Source organism: Anabrus simplex, chromosome 4 (genome assembly GCF_040414725.1).
Source record: "Anabrus simplex isolate iqAnaSimp1 chromosome 4, ASM4041472v1, whole genome shotgun sequence".
Lineage (NCBI taxonomy): Eukaryota > Metazoa > Arthropoda > Insecta > Orthoptera > Tettigoniidae > Anabrus > Anabrus simplex.
In genome coordinates, this window is record NC_090268.1 from 167,998,825 (window position 1) to 168,011,781 (window position 12,957).

The window sequence follows — 12,957 nt, forward strand, 5'->3', positions numbered from 1 at the left end:
GGAAAAAACGAAATTTTCCAATACTTCGAAAAACGAAGGTATCAGTCAAAGAAAGACAAGGGCCACGAAGGGCTTGAAAATGAAAGACTACCTGTCTCAAAAGTACTCAGATAAATAAAAATCAATATAAAATAAACAACTGCATTCAGGAAGAAAGCAGTTTTAATTTTAGCCCAACATTCCCATGAGCTTCAAAACAAGCCGAAAGTTTAACAGCTATGATAACCCAGTAATGAGAAAACGTTGTTTTACAAAATTTACAACCACCTTTTTCACAAATATCATAACAAAATAGAAACTTACTCTACAAGTCAACAATAAGTTACTTTAAGACAAATCAAAGTTTGGTAATGCTCAGATAAATACTTCTAAAGTTTCGAGTTTTCAAAGTGAGTGCTCTGCTGGAAGTAGAAAAAAACTACCGGCACATGTTTTCTTCAACCTGCGTTAAAATTATAACTGCGTACGATAAAACTTACTCCACATAATTAAACGTACAATAAAATAAGCTAAATTTTGATGTACAGTGCTAGCAAAAAATTTTAGGACACCTGTCGAAAGCAGATAATCATCTACAGGGCTTAAACATTGTGTCCGTCTTCTTCTTAATCTGCTTAACTTCCAGGTTTGGCTTTTCCCTCGGATTCAGCGAGGAATCACACCTCTACCGCCTCAAGGGCAGTGCCCTGGAACGTTAGACATTGGGTCGGTGTTACAACTGGGGAGGATGAGCAGTATCTCGCTCAGGCGTCCTCACCTGCTATGCAGAACAGGGGCCTTGCTGGAAGGAAGCGGCCGTGGCCTTAAGTTAGGTACCATCCCGGCATTTGCCTGGAGGAGAAGTGGAAAACCACGAAAACCACTTCCAGGATGGCTGAGGTGGGAATCGAACCTACCTCTACTCAGTTCACCTCCCGAGGCTGAGTGGAGTCCGTTCCAGCCCTCGTACCACTTTTCAAATTTCGTGGCAGAGCCGGGAATCGAACCCGGGCCTCCAGGGGTGGCAGCTAATCACACTAACCGCTACACCACAGAGGCGGACAAACATTGTGTTAATAGACATATTTTGGTATTTTGGCATTGGAGCAGAACAGAAATGCCACCCATTACTGAAAACCAGAAGTCTCTAGCTCTCTACCCATTCGTAATTTAAGGTAGTTTTTGTAAGTTAAGGCATACTTAAAAAAGCCGTATATTTATAACAAAATAAATAACTTGAAAACGGTTTGAGCCGCTTTTCTGAATTTTGTTATACAAGCAAGTGTACCAGGTAGAAATCAACCAGTTATTGCTAAAAGTCATTTAAGAAATGTGTATTAAAATTTTAGAGGTGTCCAATGTTTGCTGGATTTTATGAAAAAGAGATGAAATGTAAGAAGAAGAAAAATAATTTTGAAATCACTCCATATGATGTCCATGTAGCCGAAGACTTTCTAGCACACTGCAGTGACCCAAGGAGAGATCTTAGGAAGATCTAGGCAGCACCGGATCTCTTTGGCATTACAAGAAGTTGTTTATTCCTTTGGATGATCAGAGTCATTGTGGAAACGTTTTATCGTGATAATGGGTCGTAAAAGTGTGTGAAATGAGACAAAATGGCAGATTATTGGAATGCATAAGGTGGATAAGACTTACAGGGAGATTGCAGCTTGCTTATGTGTTTCAAAAGCGTATGTGGAACAGACTGTAAAGAGATGCCGTTCGCAGTGGTCGCCCAAGAAAGTCAGGTGGTGGTGATTGGTGGTGATTATTGTTTTAAGAGGAAGTACAACTAGGCAACCATCCTCTATATAACACTAATCAGAGGGAAAAATGGAAGGGATCCGACACTTCGAGAAATGAAGATATCGGCCAAAGGAAGAAAAGGGTCACGAAGGGCGTGAAAATGAAGGACTCCCTAGCCCTCGCAAACCTAATAGCGTCGGGGTCGGAAAAGAAGAAGAGTTGACCAAGAGAGGTCGGATAGGATAGATGAAAGTGAGGAGCCTGGCACAAGTAAGTGGAAGCAATGCCAGGACTCAGCTAAGGGCCCCGTGGTCGCCAACCCACGCTCCAAAGTTCAAAGCCCCTGGGGCCCCTTTTAGTCGCCTCTTACGACAGGCAGGGGATACCGTGGGTGTTATTCTACCGCCCCCACCCACAGGGGGTAGCAAGAAAGTCATCCCCCAGACTTGATAGAATAATTGTTGCTGCAAGTAAGGCGAACAGAAACGCTAGTGACGTTTTGAGTACTGTTAAGACGTTACACAACATTGACATTGACGTAAGTACTATTTCCAATCGCTTACAAGAGGCAGGGCTCCAATCATTTTACGCGATACGCAAGCCATTAGTCAACGACATAGCCAAGAAAAGGAGATGGAAATGGTGTCTTGAAAGAAAGAATTGGCTAAGGGAAGCATGGAGAAGGGTTGTCTTTTCAGACGAATGCCGATTTGAGTTGGTTCCAAGACGAAAGATCAGAGTTCGGTGAACCAAAACTGAAAAGTTTCTTCCGTCCTGTGTGGCACCAGCTGTTCAGCAAGGCGGTGATTCGATAATGATATGGGGTTGCATCACTTCTGAAGGACCAGGAGAATGCAGGATTGTTGCTGGGTCAATAAACAGTATCCAATATTGTGAGACAATGGAATACGTGATGCTGCCTGCAGCAACACGCCTACTGGGAAACAACTTCATTTTTCAGCATGGCAATGCCCCTTGCCATAACTCCGAGGTCACTACTGAATGGTTTCGTGGAAAGCATGTCGAGGTATTACCATGGCCGGGCAATAAGCCCTGACCTGAACCCTACAGAGAACCTACAATTTGCGGAAAATGAAACCTAAAAATAAGGAAGAATTGAGGTTCCAAGTCATGAATCTCTCTCCAGGGATGAGTGAGCTCAGCTAATCGACACGATGCCAGACAAGATCAAGCAATGCAAGAAGGCCAAAGGGGGCCCAATAGAATACTTATGGCCTGACATATGTTGATTATTTTTTGTAATTTATTATTAATTAATTAGTGAGATAAATAAAAGACGTTCTATTCCGCCTGGGGGTGTCTTAAACCTTTTGCCAGCACAGTAGTTTGTTTCTGTGTAGGACAAAGGATACACTTTTTATTGATATATTAACCTGGGTGTCTGTACTTTTTTCCACGACAGAATTCACACACCATATACCATCAGATCGGAAAAGAACAAGAGTGAAGCAAGGGAGGTCGGATGGCAGAGACAAAAGTGAAGAGCCTGGTACAAGTAAGTGAAGGCAATGCCAGGACTCAGTTAAGGGATCCGTGCTCGCTAAACCAAACTCCCATGTTAAGAGCCCCTGGTACTGAACACTGAAGGTAACAATAAGAGAAATTTCACGAAGGAAAACAACATGAACGGTTCTCTAGTCGTCGGAAACCTGATACGGTCTCGGAAGACAACATCAGTTGACCAAGGAAGGTGACAAGAAATACTCATTTTACAACATTCCTTACACAATACTGAATTCTGTATCACCTTTGAGAGCAATGGACACCGATATTACATATATGAAATATAATTTCATCACCGAGCGAGTGGCGCTGTGATTTGGGTCACGTAGCTGTCAGCTTGCATACGGAGATATAGGGTTCGAATACCACTTTCGGCAGCCCTACAGATTGTTTTCCATGGTTTCCCATTTACACACTGGCAAGAGTACATACATAACATCATTGTTTTCAGAATCATTTCCTATGTTATAAGTCATTGTCACAATTCCATTATTTGTGCACCTCCCAGGAGTTTTTTTTCCCTTTTGTACATTCTATTATCAAATCGGGGAATGTTTGAAAAGTTCCAGTTCCACAACAGAAATTAAGTATAAATCTTGAATTAACCACCAGATGGGTTAATATAAACAAGAGTGTTCTATCCAAGGAGAAATAACAATTGTCTATCAAATCATGTAGGTAACACAAGAAATATGTCCGACATACATCTAATTTCTTTTGAAAGACTGTTTTCATAGAACACGTATCCATGGAAATGATATGTAGTGGGTGACACATCCACTAAAGAATGTATTTTAACATCTTTATTGGGTGTTGGCCTATCTCGAAGTAGCATTGGACAGAAAACAGACACTGAGGTCACCAGGCAACCAGTGTTCGTCGTCTATCTACACTAAATCTTCATCATCTTCTTCATCGCGTTATTACCGTGCGCAAGAACTCTGCCTTCTACAGAGTGTATCCGTAAAGATGTTACAAATTTTCAGGGATGATGGAGGACGACAAATGGCTCAATTTGAGATAAAGAACCATGGTGATGATCGCCACAGAGCAGATATTGAAACACTGCCCCAAGATGAAGTAGACGGTTGTGGTACCATTGACGGTAAGGATGGAGCTCAAGTACGCCGTCATGAAGCAGACTGGGCCAGAGCGGGGTACGCCCTTAACCCCCGCCAGCAACACTCGCCAGATGTTGTAACTCGGCCGCAGATGACAATTAGAACACTGAAACAATAATTTACTGGGTGCAGTGATTGTTTTTATGGAGAGAGAGTTCCTTAATATTTCAGTATGTTGGTGCAGATAAGGCGGGCGGCATCGAGTATGAGTGTGTGAATTGGAGGCGGGGGAAAGGTAATGGCAGCCGGGCAACGGAAGAAAAGCAAATCATATTAGAAGGGAAGGTTTGCACACAGTGGAACAATAAAAGGTAATACACTAGATGTATATTAGTGGGGCAGAAGGCCTCCACATTTCAATTTACATAATTAATTTTAAGGTTGTGAGCTGTTAAGGAAGTAAATATAACTACTTCATCACTGCCATAACTTAGTGTCCTATACTGCAAAACAAGAGAGTTCATACTGGCTTAATTTGAGATAAATGCACCCTAAACATTATTTCAGTGGCTGGATTGCTCACCAAAAGTGTGACCGGTGTTAAGAAATCCAAAATAATACACGGCCCATGAAATATGGGGGCAAGCTTGTCTGCCGGTACAACATCCTTAACCATGACCTGATCTCCGACCTTTAAATTGGTGTGCCTCCGTCCACGATCATATCTCTCTTTAACTTTCTCATGAGAGGCCTTAAGGTTACCTTTAGCCTTCTTTCACAGGTTCCTAATACTATCTGGATCTATTGTCTGTGGCAATATCTCATTGATGGACTAAAGATTAGACAACGGCGTGTTGGGAACAAACTTAAACATAAGAGAGGCAGGAGTAATCTTGTGTGACTTATGAACAGCCGAATTTAGAGCAAAAGATGACCTATGCAAAGAAGTATCCCACCTAGAATGAACTTCATGATGAAAAGCTATCAAAGCAGATCGAAGATTACGGTTAACACGCTCAACCAGAGATGGTTGCGGATAATAAGCAGAGGTAGGGACATGGGATATGGACGAATCAAAACAGAATTTTCGGAATAAGTTAGATGTAAAAGCCTTAGCGTTGTCGGAAACTATGTATTCACAAGGACCAAAAGAAGCAAAGATAGTATTAAGGCAAGAAATGGTCGACTGAGTGGTAGCCAACTTAGTCGGAAATAACCATGAAAAATCTGGTGAAGCCATGTACACATACAAGGATGAACGTATTTCCGTTCCCCTTAGATTGAGGGAAGGGTCCGATGTAGATTATATACACACGCTCCAGAGGGTGAGAGGCTTGATGTGATGACAGTAGCCCTAGCTTAGTAGACAAGGTGGGCTAACTAAGCAAGCAAGGTTTACAAGCTTTAACCATTTCTTTGATTTCGCCGTCCATACTCTTACAGATCAACATTTCTCTAATTTTCCCTCTGCTTTTTAAGATGCCTAAATGCCCACCTTATGGGGTCTCATGATAGTATTTGAAGATCATGGACACAAGAACCACTGGAACAACTACTATCATCTTCTGATCGTGCCTCCAAGGGCAGCACAGAACACAACTCCTCAGCACATAAGGGACAACATATTCCCCAGAACAAAGGGTTTTCATGATAGGAGCCAGCACTCGATGCCACGAAATAACATAGGGGCATCAATCAGAATAGCATTAACACAAGAAGGTATGGAAATGGAAGGAGAAGAACTGTCCTCCTGTTCAATGGACTCAACGCCGCCAGAAAACATGCGGCTTAACCCATCTGCGACCACATTCTCTGATCCTCTAATGTGTCGCACTTCGAATTGAAAAGCAGAAATACCCACTGCCCAACGGGCGATACGTCTTGTACGACGAGGCCTAGATAAAACCCAACTTAAAGCTTGATTGTCACTTTCTAATTCAAATTTAACATGCTCCAGATAAAGGTGGAATTTCTCCAAGGCAAACAGGACTGCAAGTCCTTCTAACTCATAGATGGAGTACTCGGCTTCTTGAGCCGATAAGGTCCTAGACGCATAGGCAATAGGCCTCCTTCCGAGTTCAGTTTCTTGAAGAAGGACAACAGCAACATCACATGAAGAGGCATCGGTTTTAACTATGAATTTCTTAGAGAAATATGGCATGACTAATACTGAGACGTTACAAAGAGGTAACTTAGGTTCTTCAAACGCAGCTTGGTGCGATGGACCCCATTCGAAATTGACACTTTCCTACGAAGTAGGTTTAGGGGCACCGCCCTGTTAGCTAAGTTAGGAATAAATTTCCGGAAGAAATTCACCATGCCTATGAACCTAGCGATCCCTTTGACGTCCTTAGGCGGCTTGAAATCGGGAATAGCCTTCGTTCTGGAATGGTCAATAGAAATACCATCGGGTGATAAAATATGCCCTAAGAACAACAGAGAAGGCTTAGCAAAAGATACCTTAGATAACTTAACTGTCAACCCGGCCTTACTAAGGCAATTTAGAGCTACCTTAAGATGATCTAAGTGTTTTTCAAAGGTCTCAGAAAACACCACGACATCGTCGAGATGATATAATAAACAAATTTTATATCGGAGAAGACCCCATCCAGCAGTCTCGTAAGAACCACCGCCCCGTGGGGAGCACAAAAGACACGCATTTGTATTCATACAAATTTCAGTCGGTGGCGAAAGCAGTCAGATGTTAAAGCCCTGTAATCGATGACAGGCCTGAAACCACCTTGGTGTTTCAGTACAAGAAAAATGGGTAATGAATACGCCGACTTTGAAGGTCGAATAATGCCATCCTTTAACATTTGATCGATAATTTCCTTAACAGTCTTCATTTTAGGTGGAGATAGCCTGTATATAGGAAGTCTTACAGGAATTGAATCCGTTACCTCAGTCTTATACTCAATCAGGTCAGTGACACCCTGGGTTTCCGTAAGTGCATACGGAAACGACTGACACGACCTTCGAATACTCTCAGCGTGGTCCTCAGGTAGATGCCCAAGATCTAACGACATCTCACTCTGTGTAGACGACATGGGTGAATATGAAACAGAACTGCATTTCAAAAGAGGAATATTAATGTTACTATTAAATTTGAATGTGCATGGTTTGCTCTGAAGATCGAGCACAAGACCGGAATACGACAAGAAATCAGTCCCCAGTATTACAGGGCAAGACAACATTTTAGCCACAAACAACATCATTTTCCGAGTGAATTTCGAAATACGGATTTTAGCAATTTTTTGCTAGATGGGAAAACGATCCGCACTTGAAACAACCTTGGGACGGACCTGCCCCGTTCCTAGTTCCACTAGATTTTATAAAGGGACACTTATCCCGAAGGTGTTCTGTCGATCCGCACGCGTAACACTTGCGTGTGGGGAAGGTTCAGCGAGGTGATGGCCGAGAACTGTTAGATGACGGAGGGGGCCCCTTGGCGACTCGTAAGGTGTCATTGCACGTCACTCCATCGGCTGACCCTGCATTGCCTCAAGTTCAGAGAAGGTTTGGGGTCGAGAAGCAAAACATAAGTACGACCTGTAATATGGAGGGATCCCATCATCAATGGTTTGCACAATTTGATCTTATGGAAAATGGAGAGCGGATACCCGCGTATAGAGTATTATGTCTTGAATAAAATCAGCCAAATTCTCGTCCAATCTCTGTACTCGGAAGTAGTACTTCTGTATTAAAGATGACATAGCTCTAGCCGGAATGAACTTAACCAATAGGTGGGTGTGTAAGTCTTCTATCGAAGATCTATCAGCTATTGCTTTCACTATGTTGTCCGAGAGGACGCCTAGATAATAGGGGTAAATTATTTGGAGAATTTGTGAGTGAGAGCAAATACTAATGCATGATCTTGAAATTCAACTAGGAATCATAGAAATGAAATCACATCATTATTTGAATTAATCGAAACTTTGGATATTCCCTTAAGCAACATGGCTAAGGGGTGGGGCAAGCTGCTGAAACCAGGCGAAATAATAGGGGACGGCATTGGAGGTTAAGAGGGTTTAAACACTGCTTTGCTGATAAAGAAGTTTGGAAGTTGTTTTAAATTGTCAAGACACTTGTTCCGATGGGGCAGACGTTTGTTGGGTAACTGCCGACTTCCTACTCTCAACAAACCTACTAGAGTCCTCTTCCGCAGTCAAGTTTACAGTAGGAACAGGGTCTCTTTTAGCACTAGGGGCCCCGAACAACAATTGACTAACCCTATTAGACATGTCGGAATGGTGTTCCAATAAATTACTAGCTTCCTTAGCATGCTCATCCTTCAATTTAAGAGACAGTAGGTCCCTAGCCCTATTGTAAAACTGGAACAGGCTAGCTTGAACGCGCTTAAGTTGATTAGTAGAAGGATCACTTACTTCAAGAAAACTGACAACAGAAACTAGCGCGGTGGTGTTATCAGTAATAGTGGACAGAGCCTCATCAACATCTTTCTCCCCAAATACCGGGATACAAAAGGGAAATTCTAAGGCTTCTTTAAGTTTAGCAATATCTGCCGCAAACGTGCCACCAAACTGGACCTTCCTAATTAGAAGTTCATAAATTAATTCCTCCTTGCGCAGGTACCCAGGTGCAAGGACTTCACGAGAACCAGACATAGTGATAGAAACGCTGACAAAATTTGAAAAATACCAGAAACCAAAAAATATTTAGAGTTCGGTATCGATTTCTATGAGTAGCCGTCAAAAGGAGCTTTATCCAGACCCATTTAACCACGCTCTGCTACCACTTGTTACGTAGATTATGTGGAGAGCAGAGGTGAAAGAAGATGCCAGCATGAATGAGTGGATATAATAAAGCCGAAAGATTAATTTAAAACTTTAAAACTGGCAGTTTTATTTCCTTTCTTAACTTTTCCCTTTTTTTCCTTTTCAGAAGTTAAATTTTAACAAAAACAATTCGCTAAGCGAATAACAAAATTTCAGGTAAAACAATGAGCTGGAGAAGTAATATTATGAATTCCTAGAACAATTATCTACATTAATTAACAATACGAGCTTGAAACTCCAACCTTGCCAATGTGACAAGAGCAACCACTGCTTCATTCAATAACATCTCTAGGAGACAGAGCATTTTGCTCCACAAAATTATCTCCCAACATTATACCATACCAGCCTTCCAAAGGCACCATTGAACCTTTACATTAACAGGCAGAGCGTCTTTGCTCTATATCTTTACACTTTCCAGGCCTATCAACCTACATTTAACAAAATTAAACAGTATGCATTGTCTTAACTGCTCAACACTTTGATATCTTTAACATGAACAGGATGAAATAGAGTTTAACAGGGGTAGCAAGTACCTATTCTACAAGGTCTTTGGTATAAACAAAAGTTTAAATTTACTTGCCCAGAAACCAAAATGGAGAGGAGGCGAACATTTGCGCTCCTAAAAATTTACATTAAATGCATAAAACCCTATTTGGGCTTATGGCCCGAAGTTGCAGAGGCTAAGCCTATATTACGGAGGTAACTAGATGAAGAAAAATATTTAAGTTACAGAAATTACAAGATAGAAAAGGTTACAAAATCATAGTCACCTCAAAATCAAGTTGAAAGGAAATACGAGAGGATACCTCACTCTCTATTCCCTGATTTCGGTTAATTTCTTTCGGCTCTGATTGAAATTTACATTTAAAGTTTGAAATTTACATTTTAGAAAATAAAGCTACATTACTGAAAAGTTGAAACCTTCCCCTTGAGCTAACTTTGAAAGACTATCACAGATGTGGCGTTACTTTGAGCTGGTGGACCTCCCGAATATGGATGAGGCGGCCGCCGCTCCCTTACGAACACACTCTAGACTGGAGCGATCACTAAGACAACTTGGTCCGAAAATGTGCCAGCTTTTATCGCAGAAGGGAAGGTTCCAGAAAACTCTAGATCAAATAAATATCAAAATTTTACCATTTGTGAATAAATGAAGACTGCACATCAATAACGGGCCAAGTGCCAAAACAATTTAAAAATGTTTAGACCCAAAAAAGTGAGCTCTGTGCCATTCCCAACAACCTATAAAGCGCGCTATCTGCCATGACCATGATTGTAGTGCATACAAGGCCCGAGATATGGCATGAGAGGTATGTGCCGGGCCGCTGGTGAAGCTATTACGGGCTATGTGCCACTGTGCTTTTACTGTTGATTCTGAGCGTCATGACAACAACATCGCTGTGAATTTTAACCTAATTCTTTTGAGAAAAGCCTGTTGAGAGTTTTAATTTGTGATAGTACATTTTAAGAACGATGGAATTAAACTGTGACACAAGCAAAATAGAAAGAATGGAGAATCAATGTTTTATTCCCCTCAGCTTTCATGCTACAAACCGTGTGTCCGTGTAGGTGACAACAACAAGGGGCTAATCGTACTTGTGGCACGAGGGTATGAGTGGTCGAGGCGGTAATGAAATTGCTCCATGTCTGTTTAAAGCACTCGGTAGTCCTGAATTTATGACGAAACGAAAACTTAATGTCTAGTCTGATAACTGCAATGGCCAGAACAAGAACAAAATGATGATGTTTCTTTGGATTTACGTGACGATTACTGGCAAGTATGATGAGATAAACCATAAATTTTTAGTCTCTGGCCATTCAGTTTTATCTTGTGACAGAGATTTTGCACAGATCGAGAAACGTAAAAGGGTTGAAAATTGTCAAGTTCCTGACCTGGTCAAATTTATGGTGAATCCAACATCGAACAATCCATTTACGGTTACTATGCTTCAACCTGATGACTTCTTTGATTTAAAAAAAAGCAGCTGATTCATACATCAATACGACAAAACTAAATATTTCCAAATGCAGCTGGATTAAAGTTCAAAAAGCCGCACCCGGATTCGTCAAGAAGAGAACAATATTTAATGAATTTGAAGCATGGAGCACTTGCAAGGTTCTCAAGAAAAGGGTTACTACTAATACAATCAAGAACTTGGTTTTACCATCACACCCGTGTCAAAAAAAACTTGTCAGCTGAGAAGAAGAGATTTGAAGGAAGAGAATCGAGTATTCTTCGAAGAATTAATCAATTAAAATTGTTTTGTATTCTTAGAAAAACTATACTAGGACTTTCTAACTAGAAGTAAAAAAAGGTAAACTGTAATTAAATGCTTGAAAATGTACTTGGACACTTTTTATTATTGTAGAATTACTGAAATAAACAGTTAACATTAATAAAAGGTTGAGATTTTTCATTGGCACTTACCTCGTTTTTGCTGACAAAAAATGTGGCACTTAACACGTTCTACATTTTGCTGAGTAAAATGTTATGTTTTATTCATACGAGAAAGGAAATTAAGAAAAAAATGCAATAGAAATATGAATATTACCCTAGATATTAAATAAAAAGTATGGTTAAGGTTCTTTATCAAAAGATTTTTGACAAAAACAAAAAAATTGAATAAATCAAAATCAACTTTTTGGCACTTAGCCCATTATTGATGTCCAGTCTTCAAATAAATGTGTAAACATTTAGATTGGCCGACGCCTAAGTTGGAGGGGAAAGATAGAATTCTTGATAACTTTTGAGCATCAAAAACAAACACTAAACATTCCAGTTTCGGAAACCTTAACATACAGAATTACTTTTTTTTTTTTTTTTTTTTGCTAGGGGCTTTACGTCGCACCGACACAGATAGGTCTTGTGGCGACGATTACAGAATTACTCTTGAATTTTAATAGTTCATCTTCACCCCAGAGGGCACAACCTAAGTTGATAGTAGAGATATCTATCGAAAAATGTCCAAACTTCTTGTACTAGTAGTTTCCAAGTTTATGTCACAGAGGGCCTTATACAAGGCGCTAGTTTTAAACGTACGGAGCGGGTGTACCTCCGGTACAGAAATAATGAAACTCAATAATGATATTGTTTTGTCCTAAGCCTTGGCTGGTCAGCGATGAGGCCTTCGGTTCAGAAGGTCCAGAATTCGATTCCCGGCCGGATCAGGGATTTTAATCGCATCCAATTAATTATTCTGGCTCCTGACTGGGTGTTTGTCTTTGTTCCAACATGATTCTCTTCATATTCAGACAACCCACTTGTAATAGAGGAGCGGTGTAGTAGAATAGTGATGTAGTAAGCAAATACGCAGAGAGAAGGTGATAGGCCCCAGAAGATAAAAAAGGATGTTGGAATAGAGAGAACTAGCATATTAACAGTATAAATAAATATTTTTAATGATCAACAAGAAATATAAATTTCTATTGATAAGATTTAAAACACCAACATGAATAAGCGAACAATGAAAATTACAAGAACGGCTCTGAAACCAAGCAAAAATATGCCACATTTACAATGTCACATAGATAGTGGAAGTACATCCAATTAGTAAATATACATTTAGGAGTGACACAGATATAATTACAGAAGTAGTGAAGGATGTCCAAATAAGAACGATAAAAAGAAAGAAACGGAACAGTACGATAGAAATACGAGGAAAGGGGAGGAAAAAGGGAGTAAAGACGGATATTAGGAGGGAAAGAATCTTCCCCGGGTAGCTTTATTTTCTGGATAAATGCGAGTGTTGATGAACCAGTAGGTATTGCAACCACGTAAAATAGGTGATTCCAATTAATGTTCTTCTGTCCAGATTATCGTTGCCATAGTAAGTGAGGTTGAAAGAATGAAG